Source organism: Engystomops pustulosus, chromosome 5, assembly GCF_040894005.1.
Source record: "Engystomops pustulosus chromosome 5, aEngPut4.maternal, whole genome shotgun sequence".
Lineage (NCBI taxonomy): Eukaryota > Metazoa > Chordata > Amphibia > Anura > Leptodactylidae > Engystomops > Engystomops pustulosus.
The window spans coordinates 84,474,869-84,500,760 of NC_092415.1; the positions used below are offsets into that span (position 1 = coordinate 84,474,869).

The following is a 25,892-nucleotide window of genomic DNA, read 5'->3' on the forward strand; positions in this document are numbered from 1 at the left end:
CTTTTCTTTCCTGGAAACTCTATGTTGATGCCTTTTCCCAAAAAGCTCTACTTTTGTCTATGACCAGAGAACATTTTTGCCAAACGTTTTAGGTTTTCTCAGGTAAGTTTTGGCAAACTTCAGCCTGTCTTTTTTATGTTTCTTTGTAAGAAGTGGGGTCTTCCTGGGTATTCTACCATACAGTTGCGTTTTATTCAGACGCCGACGGATAGTACGTGTTGACACTGTTGTACCCTTGGCCTGTAGGGAAGATTGAATTGTTTGGATGTTAGTCGAGGTTCTTTATCCCGCATCTGGACAATCTCACGTTGAAATCTCTCGTCAATTTTTCTTTTCTGTCCACATCTAGGGAGGTTAGCCACAGTGGGCTTTAAACTTCTTGATGACACTGCGCACGGTAGACACAGGAACATTCAGGTCTTTGGAGATGGACTTGCAGCCTTGAGATTGCTCATGCTTCCTCACAAATTTGATTCTCAAGTCCTCAGACAGTTCTTTGGCCTTCTTTCTTTTCTCCATGCTCAAGGACACAGGACAGAGGTTGAGTCAACTTTAATCAATTTCAACTGGCTGCAAGTGTGATTTAGTTATTGCCACCACTTGTTAGGTGCCACAGGTAAGTTACAGATGCTGTTAATAATACAAATTACAGAAGCATCACATGATTTTTCAAATAGTGCCAATACTTTTGTCCACCCCCTTTTTTATGTTTGGTGTGGAATTATATCAAATTTGGCTTTTTGACAATTCTTTTTGATTGCGATAATTTTTTGGAAAATTAGTATTATCTGACATAATTGCAGGGGTGCCAATACTTTTGGCCACCACTGTAGCTATGCATACACCAAAACTTATTCCACAAATGATGATGCTAAGGTATCTGAGGACAAGCACTTTCTTCATGGTATTCAGAAATAAAGACACATAAATAATTTCTGAACATGTTCTTTTTTCAGAAGAGGTCTTGACCATACTATGGCTTGTATGCTTGATTGTATGCTTGATTCTGTATCACCTTAACCCTTTTCAATCTGAATGCTTAGTTTTCCAGCTGATGGATGAGTTTCTAGCCTCTGTGACTCTGGGAATCGATACATGTTAAAAGGCTTTCTGTGGGGAGGCGTGTCCTGTTGTGCTTGGTAGCAGACATGTAAATTGCTGGCTCCACTGCAAGGTGGTAATTAGCAGAACTTAGAAAACTGTATGACAGTGGGGAACTCACCCACATACACCTAATGGCTTACTGAACATGGCGAAGAGCCACAGAAATAAGAGCCCTCAGAAGCTTTCTAAGTTTTTCCCAGTGACCAAGGCTTCCCAAGATGGCATCGGCCACATGACATATGAGGGCGCAACGGAGCAAGTCAGCAAGCCTCCGACATCTCCCCCTCCAGTGACTGAGGGTGATCTTCTCCTTTCAGAGCCATTGTTAACCCTGGACTCCTCTGCCAGCAGTACTGCATTGGTAACAAGGCATGAGTTGCTGCTTGACGTGGAGGCACCAGTCATCCCCGACTCCCCCACTTAGAGCTAAACCACAGAAGAAGCTTCCAGATACCCTCATATTCCCCGCTAGCAAATTAGTGGTTATGAACTTTAAAGCACTTACTCAAACCAATACTCGGGATCTTCAGACTAACTTATCTATCTCATGCTTAGGCAGAATCTCAGGTGATGCCAAAGATATTATATAATTTCCACAACCTGCCAATAGTACGGACAAAGTCTTCCTTATCTCAAATTCAAAAAGTTCTTACCACCTTTTTATGGTAAGGACAAAATGCGAGAACTCCGCTCTCTATACTGCTCTTACCATTATCTGAGGGTGGTCTGGGTTGCCCTTCTGTAGAGGTTTACTACCAAGCTGTGATTGCCAAACAACTTAAGGCCTGGTGGCTAGACGAAAAGGGACAAATGGTGGGTGAACATTGAAAGGTGCTCCTCAGGTGTACCTTCCCTCCAGTCATTCTTATGAGCATCTTGCTTCTTCTCTGACGATAGCAAATACACAATAAAAGATTTTTTTACATGCAAGCTTTTATCCTGTGCTTTTGTAAGTAGAGACAATAAAAGCAGTTTGTCCTTTACCCTGGCATCCTGCACTATCTATAACCTGCACACAGGTTATTGAATCCCGTTTTTCTGAGGGGTTACCCGAATTTTTCAGTTTTGCGCAGATTTTCCCTGAATTGCCCCGGGTTTTTGGTACACACGATCAGATTGTGGCGCATCGGCGCCGGCATGCACACACCGAAAATAGGTGGGCGTGGCCGTATTTTTTTAAAAAAAGTGTAGTTTGACACGCGCTTACCAGGGTAGGACGGTGAACTTCAGTGAACTCTGACGGACTTCAGCGCAGCAGCGACACCTAGTGGACATCGGGCGCACTACCTTAGTGAATCGCTGGAAGACCCGAATCCTCCACAGAGAACGTGCCGCTGGATCACGAATGGACCGGCTAAGTAAATCTGCCCCATTGTCCGTGTTGTTTTGCTTTGTGTTTTTATGTCCTTTTAAATGGGGTATTTTTAGTCAGATAATATCTTGTGATGTAATTTATGAATAGATTGTTCAATAAAGACTTGTTTTCATTCACAAAGTCTTCATTATTTTCTAGTTACTTGACTCGCTAACAGATCAATTTTTAGGTAAAGGAGTAATTTATATGGTTTTTCATTCCCCTCAGAGCTACTTTATATGTTGTAAATATGCGCCTAGACAATTCTAAATGCGCATATCATATGTAAAATGTCTGATCATTGTTGATTTACTATGTATCTCCTAGTTACCTTTCCTGTGTAAGCAAACTATCTAAATACATACCTCCAAACTTTTCAGAAAGAGAAAGAAGGACAAAAGCTGATCTCTAGGCCACGGCCCTAGCAGCACCCCTTTTCTGATAATACATAATTTCACAGTCAATCTTTTCCTTTTTACCAATATGAAATTGTATGATGCAATTGTATGCCATGCCCCCCCCCTCATTCCGACATGTACACCTCACTATAGATTCACACTGTATACATGTACCCCTCACTATATATACACACTGTATACATGTATCCCTCATTATATATACACCATATACATGTACCCCTCACTATAGATGCACACAAAGGCTTTATACACCATATACATGTACCCCTCACTATATATGCACACACAGGCTGTATAGACTGTATACATTATACCTCACTATGGATACACACACACAGGCTGTATACACCATATACATTACACCTCACTATAAATACACACACACACACAGGCTGTATACACCATATACATGCATAGCTCCCAACCGTCCCGATTTTGACGGGACTTTCCCGTTTTTCGTACCTCTGCCCCGCGTCACGGGCAGCTATGAGATTGTCACGGATTCTCCCCCCAGGTCCCGCTGTGTCCCTGCGCTGTGTCCGCATAGTAAATACTTTGAAAGTCTGAACTCACAGTACAGAATGGCTTCTACAGACATCGGGAGGGAATCCTTTTCAGAGAAGTGTCGGGCTTAGCGCAGAGCAGTGACCACGTCATCAGCTTCAGATCAGCATCTGTCCATATATGGTCACTGCATCTCCTAGGGTTCCCCAGAGCAGACATCGGGCAGGGAATCCTTTTCAGAGAAGTGTCGGCTTAGCGGAGAGAGCAGGGACCACGTCATCAGGTCAGATCAGTATCTGTCCATAAATGGTCTCCAGGGCTTCCCCAGACACAAGCTCTTTATATAATTAAATTAAATAAAGTTTTGGCCAGGCTGGGATTCAAACCTGGGACCTTGTGCACCATAGACAGGAGCTTAGCTAACTGAGCTATAAGCCCAGTGATACAGAGCTGAGGATTTCTGGTTACTAAGACATGTTATCAGCCAGTGTTACATTGTGACACAGACTAATGCCCTGATATATAGAGAGGGATCTTCTCAGAGATTATTATTGTAATTATTGAGACTATTATTATTATTATTATAAATTTTATTATTTTTATTATTATGGAGATGATTATTAATAATGGTAAAAATAATAATAATCATCTCAATAATAATAATCTCCATAATAATAATAATAGTCTCAATAATTACAATAATCTCTGAGAAGATCCCTCCCTATATACCAAGGCAGTACCAACGCTTGTCAATCACTGAGGTTATAGCTCAGTGGGTTGAGGCGCTGTGTTATTATTGGACATGGACACTGCAGGTTCTGGGTTCAAATCCCAATGAGGATCATTTTTTTTTTTTTTTTATTGAGATGATTTTTATTATTTTAATATGGCTAAAATTTAGGGCGTGGCCAGGGAGTGATTGGGGGTGTGGCTTATGGGGATCGCCGCCATTTTGTCCCTCTTTCCTTTTCACAAATGTTGGGAGGTATATACATGTACCCCTCACTATAGATACATACACAGGTTGTATAGACTGCATACATTACACCTCACTATAAATACACACACACAGGCTGTATACACCATATACATGTAACTTTCATTATAGATACACACAGGCTGTATACACAGTATACATTTACTCCTCACTATAGATACACACACACAGGCTATAAACACCATATACACGAACCCCTCACTATAGATATACCCACAGGCTTTATACACCATATACATGTACTTCTCACTATGCAAACATGGACTGTATAAGCCATATACATGTACCCCTCACTATAAAAACACAGACTGTAAACACCATATAAACAAACCCCTCACTATAGATATACACACAGGCTTCATACACCATATACACGAACCCCTCACTATAGATATACCCACAGGCTTTATACACCATATACATGTACTTCTCACTATGCAAACATGGACTGTATAAGCCATATACATGTACCCCTCACTATAAAAACACAGACTGTAAACACCATATACACAAACCCCTCACTATAGATATACACACAGGCTTTATACACCATATACACGAACCCCTCACTATAGATATACACACAGGCTTTATACACCATATACATGTACTTCTCATGTTCAAGTAAGAAAGGCACCAGCTACCGGCACTACCACATTCATATATCGCCTTCAAGGACAGAAGCAGGTCCGTGAGCCGGGATGGTGAACCGGATGACATATATCGTGTCCCAATACCGCGGTGCACGCCCAGTATAGCGATTAGCAGTAAAAGGCAACAAAAAGGAAAAAGACGTGCGGCACTCACCGGTCACAAGGGGAATGTTCACTTTATTGAGGGAAACAGTTCATGGCAGGGAGGATGCACGCCACGCCAAGGTGACGGGCCGTTTCGCGCAATGTGCGCTCTCTCAAACCTCGGGCAACGCGAGACTACCGTGAGCAGCTGATATACCTGCCTCGGGTTCGCGTTGCCTGGGAAACAGTACATACACAAGGTATTAAAATACATAGCAAAATAACTTAAAAACAACATAGAACAATGTTTGAATATAATACCTGTTCACTTAAAGTGAACGATAGTAACAGCTGGACATTTTCTATAAATGTATATGTGTGCATCTCCTCGTGGACGGCCAATGGGCGTACACTATCCTATTATTGGATAAGGTCACTGCAGATGGGCAAACCCAGGGGCAGGCAAATGTGGTGTCGCGAGGGCACTATGTTCAAGAGACGGGGGCAAAAACAAGTGGCTACTAACGCAGTAGAAAAGACAAAAGATATAATATAAAATATCAGTTTGTACGGTCAAAAGACCAGGTCATAACGTGTGTACCGCGTGATAGTTGAGGGCGAGTTTCTTCTAAAGGAATACACTGAGATCATTTCTATCATTCAACCCCATTGCACCCAATGCATTGTATTTGAGAATGAGTTTAGCCTCATGTCTTAAAGCCTCATCAGTTTTTTCCTCAACTGAAGCCACATGGCTATCAAAATGTACCCCGGTGGGGAATTTTAAATGCGGTACATGTAATTTTTGCCAGCATATTTTACAAACCAAAACAATTCTACTGGGTGGAACACCACATGTAGTCAGGTCATTCATAAACTGGAGATCTACATTTGTAGTCTACGCAATCACCTGCCCCTGCCAATATTACTATATCGGCAAAACCATTAGAAATCTGTTCACCAGGTTCCGTGAACATTGTCACTCCATCAGTACAGGAAAAGGCTGCCCCCGCCTCATCAACCATGTCAGGGAAAAACATGGGAGCAACCCTGAAGTGCTAAAATTTGCAGGTTTGGAAAAAGTAGAAGTAGATCCCCGGGGAGGTGATCGCCCCAAAACCCTTTTAAGACAAGAGCCTAAACTCATTCTCAAATACAATGCATTGGGTGCTATGGGGTTGAATGATAGAAATGATCTCAGTGTATTCCTTTAGAAGAAACTCGCCCTCAACTATCACGCGGTACACACGTTATGACCTGGTCTTTTGACCGTACAAACTGATATTTTATATTATATCTTTTGTCTTTTCTACTGCGTTAGTAGCCACTTGTTTTTGCCCCCGTCTCTTGAACATAGTGCCCTCGCGACACCACATCTGCCTGCCCCTGGGTTTGCCCATCTGCAGTGACCTTATCCAATAATAGGATAGTGTACGCCCATTGGCTGTCCACGAGGAGATGCACACATATACATTTATAGAAAATGTCCAGCTGTTACTATCGTTCACTTTAAGTGAACAGGTATTATATTCAAACATTGTTCTATGTTGTTTTTAAGTTATTTTGCTATGTATTTTAATACCTTGTGTATGTACTGTTTCCCAGGCAACGCGAACCCGAGGCAGGTATATCAGCTGCTCACAGTAGTCTCGCATTGCCCGAGGTTTGAGAAAGTGCACATTGCGCGAAAAGGCCCGTCACCTTGGCGTGGCGTGCATCCTCCCTGCCATGAACTGTTTCCCTCAATAAAGTGAACATTCCCCTTGTGACCGGTGAGTGCCGCACGTCTTTTTCCTTTTTGTTGACATGTACTTCTCACTATGCAAACATGGACTGTATAAGCCATATACATGTACCCCTCACTATAAAAACACAGACTGTAAACACCATATACATGTGTTCCTCTCTATTAATAAGGGACAGTATCCCGTGCCTGGGTTTACTGCCCCAAGACATATGTTTCTTATACTGTTTTGAAAATCTAATAAAAAATTTATGATTAAAAAAAAAGGTTTTCCATTATAGTAAGGATAGAAAGATTGCACACTAAAATAAACAGCACACATATAATGAAGCCATTGTGGTCGGAGTATGCAATCTCACTTTACATTTACTAATAAGAAACTGTAGCTAAGCTTTTCAGTGTAATCATTTCTTCACTTTGGCTTGAAGTTTACTCGTGGCCCCATGATCTCCAAAAGGTCATTTTAATGGACGTGCACCAGCAGCCTAACCAATAGAACAGACTCTAATACAAAAAGTCCATGCAGCTTGTTCCCTGGGTAATTGTTTTCAGTCATAAACAAATATGTTAGTATCTTTATTTAGTCACGGACTCTTTATATAGGCTATGTTTGCAGCTAACTGATGTTTAGTCTATGTCTAAGTATCCAAATTAGAAGATATAGAGCAAGACAGCAGGTTTTTTTAATGTTACAAATTACCATTGCTGTCAGCAATAGATGTTTCTTTTAAAGCAATATGGACACTGACCAAGAAAGAGTGACTCAAGCAAAATGGACTGGCACTGATATCTACTCTAGTTTTGGCCCTTTTGATTTGGTAAAAATGTTGAGTTGACATTGCGTTGACTTTTTTTTTTCACTATAAATATCTGCAAAAAATAAGAAGAAATAAAGTACAGAAGATGAACTTCTGGAATACAGTTTGCAAGTACAGGAGAGTCACTAGTAGAGATTTACTTAGTAAGATTACTGTAATCTTATTAAAACTTATTTTAATAAAGTTTTGGTAATTTTTATATTATGGGTCCCAGATAAATCCCTAATAAAAAATAAACAAGTAATATTTACCTCACCCCATATCTCTTGTTGGGGAGGCTAAGTTTAGGTGTCACATTGACAGCGCACTCCAGCTACAGTGTCTGGATGAGGCCTGTGTTATATAATCATTGTGTTATCCCTGAAAGGCAGAAGTAATCAATCGCTGCACTATCCCCCAGCTGCTGTGTATGAGTCATCCAGCTCCCAGATGATAAGTTCTGTCTGCACAGTTCAGGAAGCTCAGTGTATCATTTGTTTATGTAGGTATCCAGATTTCCCAAGGTCCTGAATTTTATAATTTTATATTCAGCAAAACCACTCAGCTCAGAGATTAAACAAGTTATGTGCCTGCATCAGTGTAGTGAGAGCATTCTCAAGCATTCTGTTTGGTTCATAATTCATGAAATCAAATTGTAGATTTTCTTTAATTAATTTATTTATTAATAATATAGAGTAGTAATTAATAGCAAAGTGCCTATTTTTGTAAATGACAGCAAGCTGTGTAGTGTAATACAGTCTATGGAGGATGTTCATGGGCTGCAGGGTGACTTGGACAAACTGAGTATTTCGACTCGGCAAATGAGGTTTAATGTGGATAAACGTAAGGTTATGGACCTAGGAGCTAATAATAATCCACATGCAACATACGTCCTTGGTGGAGTAAACCTGGCAGAGTCCCTTGTTGAGAAGGACCTGGGGGTACTAGTAGATCATAGATTAAATAACAGCATGCAATGTCAATCAGCTTCCTCTAAAGCCAGTAGGATCTTGTGATGTATCAAAAGTGGTACGGACTCTCGGGATAGGGATGTAGTATTACCACTGTACAAAGCATTGGTTCGGCCTCACCTGGAATATGCTGTCCAGTTCTGGGAACTGGTCCATAAAAAGGATGCCCTGGAGATGGAGAGGGTTCAATGTAGAGCCACAAAAATTATAAGGGGTATGGAGGGTCTCAGTTATGAGGAAAGATTAAACTACATTTATTTACCCTAGAAAAAAAGACAACTAAGAGGGGACAAGATTAATTTATACAACTATATGAATGGTCCATACAAAAAATATGGTGGAACGTATTTCCCGGTTAAATTATCGACAAAGTGGGCACTGTCTGCATCTTGAGAAAACAAGGTTTAATCACCAGACATGACAGGGCTTTTTTACAATGAGAACTATCAATCTGTGGAATAGTGTGCCTCAGGAGCTGACTCATTAATATGAGTTATGATCTTTGATTGGTCACTATAGGCAATGAGTATAAGACAGCTTATGTGTGCGGTAAGATGGATAGGGATACAGAAATGGGGCAGATTTATCAGAAATGTCTGAGGTAAAACTGTTCCAGTTGCCCATGGAAACTAATCAGAGATCAGCTATAATTTTATAAACAGCTATGCAAAAATAAAGCTCTGATTGGTTGCCATGGGTAACTAGAACAGTTCTGCTCTCTGACACTCTGGGACACTGATACATTTCCCCATAGACAAAGTGACAGTCAGAAACAGTCTAGACAGAGACAGTCAGAGACAAATACAGAGATGGTCAGAGACAGTCACTGAAAGAGACGGTTAGAGACAGAGAAGGCCATAAACAGAGAGAGTCACTGAAAGAGATGGTCAGTGACAGTCACTTGAAAAGATGGTCAGAGACAGTTACTGAAAGAGACAGACACAGACGGTCAGAAACAGTAAAGAGAGGGTCAGAGAAAGAGACGGTCAGAGACAGAGATAGTCAGAGAGAAACAGTCTGAGAGAGAGATAGATACATATAAAATATTTTTTGTTTACCCATTCTATTTTATATAGCTAAGAGCGCTTATTTCCTATTCCTGGCAAGGCCAGGATCTACAGCTAGTATTATATAAGACCAACTGTAAAGACATTTTTGAACAAAGAAAAGTTGCCCAAATGAAAAGTATGTACAGTAAATACACTCAATACTTAGTCTGGGATCCTTTTACATGAATGACTTCACAAATGCAGTAAGGCATGGATGTGATCAGCTAATGGGTCTGGTGTTATGGAAGCCGAGGTTGTGTGATAGTAGTCTTCAGCTCATCTCCATTGTTGGGTCTGGTGTCTCTCTTCTTCATCTTGACAATACCCCATAGATTCTTATGGTGTTATGGTCAGATCAGCTTGCTGGGTAATCAAGCACAGTGATACAGTGCTTATTAAACCAGGTATTGGTACATTTAGCAGTGTGAACCAGTGCCAAGTCCTGCTGGAAAATGAAAATTCCATCTCCATAAAGCTTGTCGGCAGAGGGAAGCAAGAAGTGCTAAAATTTCCAGATAGCCCGCTGCGCTGGTTTTGGTCTTGATAAAACATAGTGGACCTGCACCAGCAGATGACATGGCTTCAAAACCATTACTGATTGTGGAAACTTCACACTAGACCTCAAGCAGCTTGGATTGTGTGCCTCTTTTTTTAGACTCTGGGACCTTAACCCCCTAACGCTCTGCGCCGTAGCTCTACGGCGCAGAGGTATAAGGAGTGTATGAAGAGGGCTCACGGGCTGAGTCCTCTTCATACAAGGGTGGGGGTTTTTGCATATTGCAGAAAACCCCCACTGCTAATAACCGTGGTCGGTGCTTGCACCGATCGCGGCTATTAACCCTCTCATTGCCGCCGGCAAAGTCGATGGCGGCGTTTAAAAGACGGCGGCGCCCGTGCGCCGCCGTCTTTATTACGATCGCCGCGCCCCCGAACGTCATCGGGGGGCGGCGATTGGTTGCCATGGTAGCCTCGGGTCTTCGTTTGACACGAGGCTACATGACTTCTGCAGATTCGTTACAATGAGCCAGTGGCTCATTGTAATGAATGTGCTGCAAAAATGCCATATATTGCAATACAGAAGTATTGCAGTATATGGTAGCAGCGATCTGACCATCTAGGGTTAATGTACCCTAGATGGTCTAAGAAATAGTGGGGAAAAAAAGGAAAAAAAAAGTTTAAAAATAAAAAAATTAATAAAATATTAAAAATTCAAATCACCCCCCTTTCCCTAGAACTGATATAAAACATAATAAACAGTAAAAATCACAAACATATTAGGTATCGCCGCGTCCCAAAATGCCCGATCTATCAAAATATAAAAACGGTTACGGCCGGCGGTGACCTCCGAGGCGGGAAATGGTGCCCAAATGTCCGAAATGCGACTTTTACACCCTTTTAACATCACATAAAAAATGTAATAAAAAATTATCAAAATGTTGCACAGACCTCACAATGGTAGCAATGAAAACGTCGGCTCATTTCACAAAAAATGACACCTCACACAACTCACTGCGCCAAAGTATGAAAACGTTATTAGCGTCAGAATATGGCAAAAAAAAAATTTTCTTATTTGTACACATTCGTTTAATTTTTGAAAATGTATTAAAACACAATAAAACCTATATAAATTTGGTATCACCACGATCGCAACGAACCAAAGAATAAAGCTGAGGTGTTATTTTGAGTGCACAGTCAAAGTCGAAAAAACTGAGCCCACAAGAACGTGATGCACGTGCGTTTTTTTTTTTAATTTTTCCACATTTGGAATTTTTTTTCAGCTTCGCAGTACACGGTATGTTAAAATAAATAACATTATGGGAAAGTAAAATTTGTTACGCACAAAATAAGCCCTCACACAGGTCTGTACATGTAAAAATAAAAAAGTTATGGATTTTTGAAGTTGGAGAGCGAGAAATGAGCAGAAAAACCCTGCGTCCTTAAGGGGTTAATTTTGAAATGCAAAATTTACTTTCATCTGAAAACAACACATTGGGCCACTGAGCAACAGTCCAGTTCTTTTTCTCCTTGGCCCAAGTAAGAGCTTCTGGTATTGTCTATTGGTCAGGAGGGGCTTAACACATTGAAATAATCATTATAATTGTTGAGAGGTTATAGAGCAGTCCAGTCATCAGTGAAGGCTATCCGTGTATGCACAATGATACATGGAGGACTATCAGTCACTGATAAGACCATCCATGAATTCACAAAAAAATCAATTTCTAAATTACCAGAAAAACTGAATCTTCTCCTTCTCCGTTAAAGTTCATGTCAAAATGGAGGCCTTGGAGGGACAAATTTAATGATGCAGACACTTTTGACCAGAGATACCTCCAATATGCCTTGTAGGTCAGAAAATGTGACATATCTTTATGCCAAAGTTGTGACAACTTTGATTTCATGTTTGTTTATGGCTGTACTTAGCCGCTCACCTTATAGAAGCAAACCTTTTATCTTCCCATGTTATAAAATAAAACTCAAAAGCTGTAACAATATTTGATGTGTTTATTCCGTGCCTTAAATCTTGTTAGAGAACTCTACACACACCTAAATCACAATGGGTTTGTTCATCTGACAGCCTTGCTTTTAACATTTGTATTATCCAGGATCGACACTGCCAGTGTGACATTTTGCCAGCAGCCCATAATAATTTCTCACTACATTGACTGACATTGCTGACTATTACCACTCCAAACCTCCAGATACTTCACTGTGTAACATAAGCATTTGCTTGAAGAAAGTGCCAGCAGCTTCATATCTCATTTAAGATGTGTGTAAAACACTAAACATGTGCCAAGAAAAAGTGATTCCCAAAGACGCTAATCAACACATCTCACAAAAGGGTCTGGAATATATTTAGCCATTAGAAAGGCTAAAATAATTCAGAAGTTTATTTAGTTTGCAGCTAAAATGTAAATTAATTATAATTTTGAGCACATTTTAATCTTAAAGGGGTTGTCTCTAATATATGATCATCCTATGACAAAAGAATAGGTTGTGAAGTACACATTTATTTATACACACTGCATACAATGGAATATAAGTATAGTGGGATCCAGCACGTAACCCCACCACACAGGTGGCACCATATATAACAAGAAGAAGAGTTCTTGCAGCTGGTGCTACCTGAACTTTTTTCTTGTGTTCCAGTACGGGCTACACCTACACCGGGCCTGCCCACAGAATCCAATGGACAAGCATGGCCTACAGCACATCCCACAATGGCTAGACCTGGTTGTCATAGAACCATCTGAGAACACTTCAAATAGCATTATATGCAGTCATCATGTTTAGACTTGGACTTGTACAAGGTATCTGGAACAATAGAAACTGCACACTCTTCTAGTGGTGGTCCTCAATGTGGGATTCTCAATCCAATCTGTATCCAATCAGGAAACATGTGACACATGTTCTGTATTCTTTTTTTCTCTTTTTTAATTTTTCAGTGAGTATTTCACATAGTATAGTTAACATTTTTAAGTAACAGATCAAAAATTACGACGTTTCAGTCATCCCGACCCGATTGTACTTGTACAAGGACATCAAAGGAAAACCGGCAGTATAAATAACATAAGAGGTATTTGTGCTTAAAGGGAACCTGTCACCATATTCTTCACAAATACAGCTAGTGACACATTCCTATAGAGCCCTAGTATCTGACGCCTTTTAGCTAAAAATTGTTTCCCTCAGATCCCCATAAAATCAAAGTTTTTTTTTTTTCATTCGCAAAAGAATTTTTAATTTAACTTTAGAGGAATGTTACAACTCAGAAGTAATGCCACCCCGTCGGACGGGCACTGCCAACCTGTACATTATAAAATCGTCCTTAGATGCAAGACGAGGCCCTGACTACGACTACGAGTAGCAGCACCGCCGGCCTGCCCTGTTTGGAGAAATACTCCTTGCTTGCTTGATGGTGTCGCTTCCGGGCTTCCATCCGGCAAGGTCAGACTTCTCCATACTTGTCCGTGTGCTGGAAGGCCTGGCCCAGCCACATGGTCTTGTCCACGGGGCAGCCAACGGGAAGATCATTGACGGTGATCTGCCGCAGGATTCCTTTATTGTCAACAATGAAGAGGCTTCTGAAGGCGATGGACTCATCCTCCTTGAGGACACCATAATCCTTGGCGATTTTGTGCTGAAGGTCAGACACCAGGGGGATCTTCATGTTTCCCAAGCCGGCATCATTGCGGCGAGCGTTGGTCCAGGCCAAGTGACTGAAGTGAGAGTACACGGATGCCCCAATGACCTCAAAAAGACAGCTTCTTGAACTCCTCCACGCGGTTACTGAAGGAAATGATCTCCGTGGGACAGACGAATGTGAAGTTCAGGGGTAGAAGAAGAAGGCCACGTACTTCCCTCTATAGTCCGCGAGCTTGAGGTCCTTTAATTGTCCATCTGACATCAGGGCTTTGGCAGTGAAATCCAGAGGAAGATTTAGAATCTTGGCATTTCCGGCAGACATGATGATTTTTACGTGGTCTCTGGGCTCAGGCGCTCGATCTGTGCAGACGGGCCCATAAAATGAAAGTTATAAACTTTCCTGGTATCTAGGGATCTATAAAATGAGTCGATGGGAATTGCCCAATGTCATGTGACCAGGGTAACATCTACACAGGTCCCTTAGCCTCTTAACATTAGCAATCTGTACCCCATGCACATATCGGACAACATAAAAAATTACAGCATGCTTGCATGCACTTCTACTCCTCTCCATGCAGGCTACTGTGATTTTATGGGATATGATATGCTGTGGTTTCATTAGAAATGTGCTTGGTGTACAGTTTTCTATTGTTTATAGGTTAAAGGACCTGTGATTAAGTCACCCTGGTAGTAAAATCACATTACTGCAACATGCAGAGAAATCATGGGGAGGAGCTGTTGGATTCAGCCCGAGGAGGCCATGCCCACTTCGACTCGCTACAAACATCTTTAGATACCAGGTAAAATTAAAAAGTTGAATATATTGGAATCTGAGGTCAATTTTTAGCTAAAAGAAAGGTGTCAGGTAGTTACTAGGGTTCTGTGGTAACCGAGCTGTAGTTGTGAAAAATGTGTTCCCTTTATACAATCATAGTCAAAGGCAGAAAGACTGTTCCTGCACAGCCTCACCCTCTGAACAGCCCCTGGTGCTGGGTCCGATGATGTAGTATATTCCACAAGTAAAGAAATGTATAGGCTATGCCACCTTAAGACACTTGACATCTGCTCCAGGAGTCCAGCAGCTTTCATGCAGCCTCCAAGGTGTAATCTATAGAGTAATGATCCTCATTCAAGACTGTATCTGACCAATGACAAATATCTGAAAAAGAGTGTTCTTTTAGAGCAGTAATAGTATAATTAATCACACTATCATTCCAGTCTATTCTGATGTTTAATATTAATGCATTCAAATTCTTGTATTATGGCAGCAAATTTTGACCTAAATACAGATCTGATGACCTGAACAATAAGTATTATGGATATCAGGTTGGTTCCATGTAAGCCAAAGAACTACCAGATATTTAGACAATATTTCTGTTACTAGCAGCAAACCACATGGGTGCAGGTGTAGTAGTCATATCCAGCCCTGGGGCATGAGACAGTTCTTATACTTAGGAGCATTTGCAGCTGCTACAACTTGAAAGTTTTATACCAGCTAACAGGATTCTAAATGTTTACTGCTCCCGCCTTCAAAGTAATAAAAGTGAATGTAACTTGATTTTATCAGCCATCAGTCTTCTTTCAACTGGCCTCAGCAATTTTGCTATTTATGCTAAATATTTTTTCTTTTTGATAGATAATTTGATTGAATACTGATAAAATTTAGAAAATTGTGCAATGGAATTTATGAGACCAATTGTGAAATGACTGATGGCGGAGACATAAAGTTCTTGTGTGGGAGCTAATGATCAGTTTGTAGAGGAATAAGTCAGCTTCCAGCCTCATAAAAAACACATATTGAGCAATGATCATTATTTACAATTTATAACTTGACAGGTAAACCAAAAGCATCTCTTCTGACTTTACTTTAGATATAAAATATTTAATAGCACCTATCTCAGATTTATGGATGATGTCTCATATTTATTGCCTTAATATATATCCAATATTAAAAGGTCATTAAATAAGGTTCAAAGAATCCAAATCTTATTTTCGCTAAACTTCAAGGATATAATAAAACAAGAATGGCCACTTGCTTCCATGACAATAGTAAATTCACACCAATGCTATGAAACAATGAGGAAAATGTGACTTTTAGATATAAGAGACTACTAATATATAAAATGTAAATCATAAACAAGGAATTGGTGCTACGATGTCTGTAAACTGACCATATTGATTACCATATTTTACTAACGTGTTTATAAGTAGTTTATAGGAAAGTTGTCTACCCATGGTAATGCAGTGCCATGTAGCAGACGAGCATTGAACTTTGGACATTTGCATATTTCCTCTGTTCAAAGTCAGCAACTTCTTATTTTATTTTACATAGAGGGTTCACTTGGATAGATGCAAATTGGTTAATACTGTATGATGTGATATACATTCTGTTTATTTGTACTGTGTCTCTATGAAACTGTAGAAATGCTTGAAGGAAATCTACCATTATAAAGCATGATAAACCAGGGACACTTACTTTTGTAATCCATGGCTTACATTTTTTATCTAAAATCAACTTTTTAAATTATGCTAATGAGCCAGAAGAGCTCTGGGGGCATTAGCACAATTGTAAAGGTTAAGCCCCACAGTCACGATGAGTTACAATGAGAAACATTTCTCTAACTAAAAAGAAACTGGTAAATTTCCACAGCGATATAGTAGAACATGTTTTGGAGTGATAAAATAAGACTTGTTTACTACAAAGCCAGACAACTTGTCAGATGCTGTGTGGTGCTGCCTGCGAGTCAATGTAATTTTTTTTGTTTTGTCTTTTTGTGGAATATGTCTGCTCCTAGACTAAGTAGAATGAAGAGAACAGTCACAATCTATAGTGTCCTGCCGTTAGGAAAAGTGCTTGAAGGAGAACACCCTGCCAAACTGCTGGAGTGACTAAGAAGAAGCTTACTCTAAGGAATACTCTGACATAAAGAATGACCACACAAATAACTTTGCAAAACATTATTTTTACTTCAAGGATTTACCTCAATACATTCTTCATTAGAAAATTAATTTGCCCCATAAACGTATATGTTAACTTTGTATCGCTTGCAACAATGTTTCACCCTTGGATCACAGGAGCCAGCTTCAGTTCCAACATTAACATTTCGTTATAGTTCGCCGATCCAACAAAGTCGGCACATGAAATTGTAATATAAATAGGCTTGACTCACGTTATCTTGATCCATGGACAGAGACACTACCTCTCTTAGATGCCATGCCACGATCTATCGAGCTCCATGTTGGCTGTGACGTTTCGAGGGACACGCCCCCTTCCTCAGACATGCCTCGATAGATTGTGGCATGGCGCCTAACAGAGGTAGTGTCTCTGTCCATGGATGACAGAGGCAGAAGTATCATACTGCTGACGATCAGCTCCATCAGAAAGAGAACTTCCTTATAATTTCTCCCAAGCGCGACTTATCACTGCAGGAAATCCTCACAACTGGCAACACAAATAAAACATCCTATATATAGTCCCCCGAATAAATAAAAGTACATACAGCACCTCTTAATATATTATATATGCCAGACCCCCCTAATTAATATATAGATAGTATATACAGCCAGACCCCCCCTTTATAACTAGTAAATACAGCAAAACCTCCAACACACAGTTTATAGAGGCAGACCTCTCCCATCATAGATAGTATATACAGGCAGACCACCCCAATAGCTAGTGTATACAGAAAGAGCCATCATATATAGGATACATACACAGAGCCCCTCCCTATATATAGTATATACACACAGAGCAACCACAGATAGTATATGCAGGCCGAGCCCCATAGATAGTGTAAAGAGGTAGAGCCTCCATAGATTGTGTATACAGGAAAAGCCACCATAGATAGTATACACAGATAGAGCCCTCCTAGATAGGGTATACAGTTAGAGCTTCCATAGATAGTGTATACAGGCAGAGCCCCCATAGATAATATGCACAGACTGAGCCCCTCTAGATAGTGTATACTTGCAGCACCCTTATAGATCATATATAGAGACAGAGTGCCCATAGATAGTATATAAAGACAGAGCGCCCATAGATAGCATATAGAGACAGAGTGCCCATAGGTCAGTTCATAAGTCAGGACTGGTGGGACACTAAAAGCTACATGTTGTCACAGTGGGATAGTACTTATGAAATGGCTAGGCCTGCATGTCATGGAGCCATTTGAGGAGTCTGCAAATAGGATACAACCAGTGATCAAGAGTAGACATGGACTTAAACAAGGACTTAAAGGACATCTACCACCAGGATTAAAGATTGTAAACCAAGCCCACTGACATAATGGTGTGTGGCCCCTCTGACAGTATCTGCTCTTCTTGTAGATTCTTATGCTCTGGCTTTTAAGAAATAAAGGTTTTAAATGAACATGAGGAGCTCCAGACTCCATTGACATCTATGGAGCCATAAGCCCCTTAGGTTCATTTGCATAATTTTTAAAACATTAATCAGAAAAACAAGGTCCTAAGAAGCTAAAAGAAGTATGGATCTTGTCAGAGGGGGCACACACCTGTCAGTGGGCTTGGATTACAATCCTTAATCCTGGTGGTAGATGTCCTTTAAGTAATATAAGAGGTATTGTTGCCTAATACAGTCATAGCCACAGGTAGAAATACCTATACAGGTAGAAAGTGTTGATAAATAGACCAGTTCAGTCTGGATGCTGGTGATGTAGCATACTATTGCATAGGTGAGGAAATATACAGGCAACAACCCCTTAAAGGGGGTTTTTGTTGTACCCAAGACACTTTATATCTGGTCCAGGAGTCCAGCAGGTTCTAGATGCACAGGTGCAAGGTGTTTTGGAAGTATTTGGTAAAGTATTGTCCTCATTGAATTATTGCTAACATTTAAAAGTTTTTTTCTAGTGACACTGAAGTAAGAATTGTTTGTTGCCCAAGTGAGTTGAAGTGACTCTGATTGAGAGCATGAAAAGAAGTATTGAGGCAGTGTTGAACGACAAAGGTGGATTTATAAATTACTAACATAGCAACTAAATAGTTGGAAGACAAATTAGTGTATGAGATGATGTATGTCAAGATGATTGTCTATAACATGATGGTAGTCTCATGTCCAAAACTGTAGTGGATAGTGAGATATGTCAATTGAATTTAAAAGTTCAAACCATAGTTAACCTTTTGGTTGTCAGTGTAAAGATTGCTGTTGAATAGAGGTATTCACTACAGCAAACTTGAGAAAACAACACCATTAATGGGTTTGTCTTGGAATAAAAATTTTGATACATGTGGCTGAGGGGGTTGTAAGAGTAATAGACCTGTTATACTCACCTCTTTCCAGGCTCCATAATACCTCTGTTTGAATTCAGAGGTGGCGGTGCCAGTCTGACTACAGTCACGTGTCTGAAACTTGTTAGAGTAATGTTCAACAGGTAGATTAAATTATGTATTGGACAAAAACAAAGACACAAAGTTTGCTGGATCTAAGGAGATCTTAAAGGGAACCTGTCACCAGGGACCTCATTTTTCACTAAAGACTGGTTGCAGAAGCTTATTAGACGTGCATTACAAATCTGCTTTTCTGCCTTTTCTTTTTTTTTAAAGATTTTATTTATGAATTTTTCATTTTTAAATTCAACAATAACACCTTATAACATTAGACTACGGCGCAGCGTAGTAATACTTGAAGATATAGATGACCATATCAGTACATATACAGTATATAAACGCCGCGGTCGGAACTTAATGAACAAACATTCAGGTACCCATCTTTTCTGCCTTTTCTATGCATTTGCATTACAATATAACTTACCTTGCACCCTGACAAAATCCTGGGGTAGTCACAGGGGCTGGACTTTGGTGTGGATGCATTTCAAAAAACAACATGTGCCTTGTCTGTGTTAATGAATCATCAAGTGAATCGTAAAAGCGCTCTTCATAGTGAACAGCATGCAGGAAAGTAGTTGTGACCCCTGTGACCCATCACAGCTCGCCTAGGGGTATCGGGAGGTACCTTTCCAGCTGAGTAGCTGCAGCGGCCCAGCAGAAGGATCCTGGCATGGAACGTGGTTCCGTCTCCCAGTGGCGGCAGCCTCGGGATGAAGAGATTGCGGACCACTGATCGGGATGGAGAGTGTGGCGTGTGGACCCCCTGACACGCCAGAAGACAAGATGGCTGACGCACATGGCTCTCCTGCACAGTCGCCACCGGATGCAGCGGCCACCATTCCTGCCACTGCCATTCTCCTTGCGGCAGCTGATGGCGGAGACATTTTGGCAGCCACTCCACCATCTGGAGCTCAGGTGGAGGCTGCTGAAGAGGAGGAGCCCTGTGTACAGACAGGACGGCTGGCAGACCCAATCAACCAGCACCCATGCCACAGGTCCACTCCACCGGGCTGTGTTCTCTAAACAGTACGGGCACAGAGGCAGAGTTCCCAAACCTGCCCCCCAGAGTATGATCTCCCCCACTCCAGCAAGGCCCTCTGCCCTAGGGGTTCAGCTCCATGCCCCTGGAGATGTCATGGACAGCAACACCATCTACAGCAGCCCTGCCAGCTATACCCCAGTGGCACCTGATCTAACCCGGCCCTCTCTCCACTGGAAGCCATCCTGGGCTCCCTGGTGGGTCTCCCAGCCGGAAATGCTCAGTTATCCACCAGGAGCTTGCCCTGGCCTACTGGGAGGTCTCCCTCCAGGTCCCTTGGTGGTCATTCCTGCTTCCCAGTAGGCCTTCTCCTATAAGTGCCGGAAATAAAGCTTCACCCGCTGGGAGACGACATGTGCCACCCACTCCTCTGTCCCCTGTTGACACAGGGTCCCCCCCCCAGATGACCCAATCGCCCACGATGGGGGACACTTGGCATAATGTATTATCGGCTTCAGCTTCTCCATGGCCTCATTCTCCAGTGCTGCTCCCCACTCAAACCCCGTGCCATATGAGCTTGCATTCTCTACCACTCATCAGCCCGGAGGAACCTTCACACTACTATCTGTATTCAAAAGCTGTGTATGTTCCACAACAAGCTGCATTGCTCTCCCAGGCGCTGGAGGGCCTGGCTGAATAAGGCACCCTCAAGGCTCATCTGAAAGCAATCCCCACAAAAGAAGACATGGAGTGTTATGTGGCGCAGCTGGAGCAATCTTATAGTGCAGAGATCACCGTACCGCATAAAGAAGTTCAACAGGTAACCTATCGGGTGACGGCCTCGGAGGCTACCCATTCTGCATTAGCTGACACAGTAAACTCACAGGAATCAAGGCTTCTATTAACTTCAGTACCTAGTAGACCTAGCAGACCAGCTCGATGACACACCAAAAATAGGGGCAGGTGTAATAACATTTGTGTAAGATGCCTCCCGGAATTAGTGGAACCTTCTCAGCTCCATGAGGTGCTCCGTACGGTGTTCAACTCAGTACTGTATCTGCCTGCTGAATCTCCAGTGGAGCTGGATAGGGCACACCGAGCCCTCCAAGCCCGCCCAGCCACTCAAGAAAATCCCAGAGATGTGATATGCAGCGTAAATAGATATCAACTAAAAGACGCTACAACACAAGGCACTACTGTTTTATTTCCTATTACCCTCCCTCCCTGTTATTCTCAGTTGGTTTTCCCCCATCTCCAGACCCCTCCCTGGCCAAGCCCCTTGTGAACCTCTCTCCCGTTTTTTTGTCCTAGTGTTTCTTCCTTAGTTCCCCGTCCCTCTTCCCCCAAACTTGGAGTAGTACACGGAGTAGTACTCCGACCACATACCCGTCATGGCGACCATGAGAATTAGGTCTCTGAATGTGCAAGGGTTGAATGTCTTTATGGAATGCGAAGACAGGGTGTCAAGATCTTATTTTTGCAGGAAACGCATTTTAAAACTGGCCACTTCCCAGTGATTAGAGATCAATATTTCAACACCTGGTTCCATAGCTCCAACCCTGACTCAAGCTCTAAGGGAGTGTCTATTGCTGTCCACCGTTCTCTCTCACATGTTGTCCTGGACAAGCGGTTGGATGAAGCAAGTAAATATGCTTTTATCAAATTAGAAATATTTGACCAGATCTTTACGTTAGGGAACCTATATCTACCTAAACGCGACCCAGTCTCAGTCTGTAGGAAAATACTGAATGAGTTGTCAGGGTTCTCGGAGGGGAGGCTGGTGCTGTGTGGAGACTTCCCATTAGACGTCAAACTTGATGACTCTTCGGTGAAGAGTCACATACCATTTCGACAGCTGAGTTCCCTCAAAAAGGATTTGCAAAGTCTCCAACTAGTAGATATCTGCCGGATCTTACATCCGAAAGACTTATTACTCTCCAGTGCATGACTCATACAGTCGTATAGACTTTTTCCTTAACCAACACAGCACTATCCTCGGAGCCAACAGCCACTATAGGCAACATTGTTCTCAGATCATGCAAATGTTCCTGTCCAACTATACTGACCTGCAGAAGCTGCTACTCAAAGTGTGTGCCATGGAACTTTGGCCTACCAAGCCACCACCTCATTTGTGATGTACCAACAAGGTGGAATTCCACTTTACAAATGCTGGAAAGGGTATGTTAGTAGCAGCAGGCAATTTTGGAATTCCAACTCCAGAATGCCCGAGTGAGTCACAGTAGTGACCTGCAACACTTCACCACTGACCACTGGTCCTCGAGAGGAAGGAGAGAAAGACACATTTCACCGAGGATAGCTTTTTCCTTTCCTCTGCTCTGCCTGGCTCCCATGAACCTCTGTATATTTCAGTGCTTCAGTGCTTGTTCACTGATACTCTAGTTTATCCCGATACTCAACAGTGCTGAATACTGGGTGACCACCCTTCTGGATCCAATACTAGTGCATGAGACTAAAACGAGGGAGTACAAGTGCACTTTGGTGCAGGCACTACTAGGAGGTAGAATGTGGCTAACATGGTGGAGCCCAAATTGGACATGAGGGCATAATTGGTCATATTTGGTCACCTAAGCCTTGCAGGTGCTGTTTTGCTTGCAGAACACGTGTTCAGCACAGCCAGTGGTGTCATCACCAACAAGAGGATCTGCCTCACTACAGATAACGTGTACATCCTAACATTCATTAGGATGAACAACGCATGGGTCCCACACAACTTCGATTTGCCATGGTCTGAACAAGTATCACATTTCTGCAACTTAAAATTTTTTCATTTTTAAATTGCACAATCCTGTAACTTCAGGTTCTTATTTTTTATTTCCACATTCCCAGAACTTCAACTTGAAATTTTTCAACTCTGCATTCCTGGAACTTGAAACTGAAAGTTGTGAAAATTCTGCATTCCAAGAACTTCAAATTCAAAATTTTCAGTTCCACATTCTCAAAACTTTAAACTTTAAACTTCACAGTTTCCAATTCTGCATCCCTGTAACTCCAAATTCTAGAATTTTTCAATTCTGCATTCCAGGAATCTTTTTGAAGCCACCAACACCTTTGCCAGCCGCATTCTGCGGGTTAACACCCGCGAATCAGTAAGCCAAGACTTACTGGCTATGGAGAGGGCTCAACCCGTGAGCCATCTCCATGCACCCACACCCGGCATGTGACGTACCGTTATGTCACATGCCGTGATTCATTAACCATTTGGTTTAAATCGAAATTTCTCTGAAAATTCGGCGAACCGGGTCGAATTGAATTTTCACCAATTTGCCCATCTCTAGTTACAATACATCAGTATTGCAGTATATTACTTAACAAATGATTAAGTCACTTGTTTAAATCCCATACTGGGATAAAATAAAACAGTTAAAAAAAGTACAAATATAAAAAAATTATGACTCAAAGAATAAAAGTCCCAAAATATCCCATTCCAATGTTAAATCAAATATAACATTCCACCACAAAAACTCTACATAACTGGTTTTGATGTTTCCTTATCAACTTGAACAATTAAATAAAATTGTTACTGAACCCGTATGGTGAACGCCATAAAAAAGTAAAAAAAAACTATATTTTCACAATTAACATCATAAAAACATGATAAAAAGTGATCAAAAGGTAACATTTAGCCTGACATGATACCGATAAAAAGTACAGCTTGTCCTACAAAAAACAAGCCTTAAATCGGCTCTGAAATTAAAAAAAAAAATGTTATGCCAACTCACCAAATGAGTTCTATATTCTGGAAAACAAGTCAATCATAAAAAGCTATATAAATGGAGTATTGTAACTGTGGTGACGCATAGAACAAAAATAACAAAAAAGCTAAAAATCCTAAACCAGAATTAATGATTTTCTTATTCCCACCAAGAAAGTTAATAAAATCTCATCAATTAGCTATTTAATCCAACCTTAATGATGTACCTGAAAAGTGGATCTCATCCCGGAAAAATAACCCCCCATATGTCCACATTACAAAAAAAAAAACAAAAAAAACATTTCATAGCCTTTCAGATGTCACAATGCAAATCTGCTTTGAATGTTTCTCCATTTCATTCTATGCCCGAATGTACAACCATACAGCAGTTTACCAACCCATATGAGGTATCAGCATACAGGCAGTCCCCTACTTAAGGACACCCAAATTACAGACGACCCATAGTTACAGACGGACCCCTCTGCCCAATGTAACCTTTGGTGAAGCTCTCTGGATGCTTTACTATAGTCCCAGGCTGCAATGACCAGCTTAAAAGTGTCTGTAATGAAGCTTTATTGATAATCCTTGGTCCAATTACAGCAAAAAATTTTGAAACTCCAATTGTCACTGGGGCAAAAAAAAAACATTTGTCTGGAGCTACAATTATAAAATATACAGTTTTGACTTACATACAAATTCAACTTAAAAACAAACCTATGGACCCATCTTGTACGTAACCCGGGGACTGCCTGTACTCGGGAAAAATTGGGTATCAATCTTTGTACTTTTCATCAATGAATTCACTATAAATGTTTACATTTTTGGCCAAAATTAATGTATTTCCAAAAAAATTACAAATTGTAAATTGCCCCGCCATTTTGTTTTAACCGCTGTGACAAGCCTAAATGATTAACAAACTGCTTAAAGTTGGTTTTTCATACATTTAGGGGTGTAGTTTCTATAATGGTGTAATCTACACTCTTTTAAGCCTCTCAAAGTCAATTAAAAGCTGTGTAGATCCCTCTTTAAGTTTTGGTGATTTTTACCAAAATTTCACCCTAAAGTCCCATAACATCTTAGAAAAATTAGAGAATGCATAAAAAACCATGCAACTGCAAAGCAGTCATTCAAAAAATGTTAGTTATGAATTTGTTGTTGGTAGGGGTATGACAATATGTTTGAAAAGCAAATAATTTAGAACTCTGAAAATTGAGAATTTCTCAAATTTTTGCAAAATTTCACATTTTTCCATAATTAAACACAATAGACAAATGTCTTAACTAACTTTAAGTACTTTTTAAGTAAATTTCTTACGAGAAAACTGTTTTAAAATCCCCTGGGTATGTTAAAGCGTTCCACATTTAAAACTACTTATAAAGAAACAGGGCAGATTTTAAAAAATCGTGATTGGTCCAAAAACTCTTATGGTGGCTTAGGGTTTAATGAACAGCTAGTTATGTGCAAAAGTAAATACAAAACCAAAAAAAGCACAAAAAATAGTATACAGATGAAACGCAAAAATATTATGAAATGATGACATGAGCTGGTCACCATCACTACCCGACAATGAAATACCCCCTCCTTGCCCATCTGTTACTTCATAGGAGAACAGGAGCAGTCTACCTCCCCCCCCCAAAAGGACCAGGCATGTGGCTGGGTTTAGTTGTCCTTTGGTGGGGTCAACTCCTGAGACTATACTGTTGACAGGAAACAAATTTGTCCCATGCATGTTTTGATAACAAATAAATAAAGTTCCCCTACATTTGAATGTACCCTTGGACTCAAGTCTCCTTGTGCTGCATTGCTTCTACCCAGTTCATCTTCATAATAGAGGATAGTTTGTCTAGGAAGAGCCAATGGGTAGGCCCCAATGCCTGGTTCCATAACTGCAAGATGGCCTTCCTACCAGCCACTGCTACCACATGTAGGATATGAGCGCTAAACCTACTGTTTGATTGCTTTTTTAATATTAAGTTATTATTCCAAGTATTTTCATTGGCCCACTGTGGGCAGGGATGTGCCACGTTGTTCCGACCATT

General features: G+C 41.0%; 1 pseudogene; it reads right to left on the reverse strand.

Moving 5' to 3' along the window:
• Positions 1-13,499: 13,499 nt before the first annotated feature.
• LOC140134125 (peroxiredoxin-like) lies at positions 13,500-14,138 on the reverse strand (annotated as a pseudogene).
• Between the last annotated feature and the right edge of the window lie 11,754 nt (positions 14,139-25,892).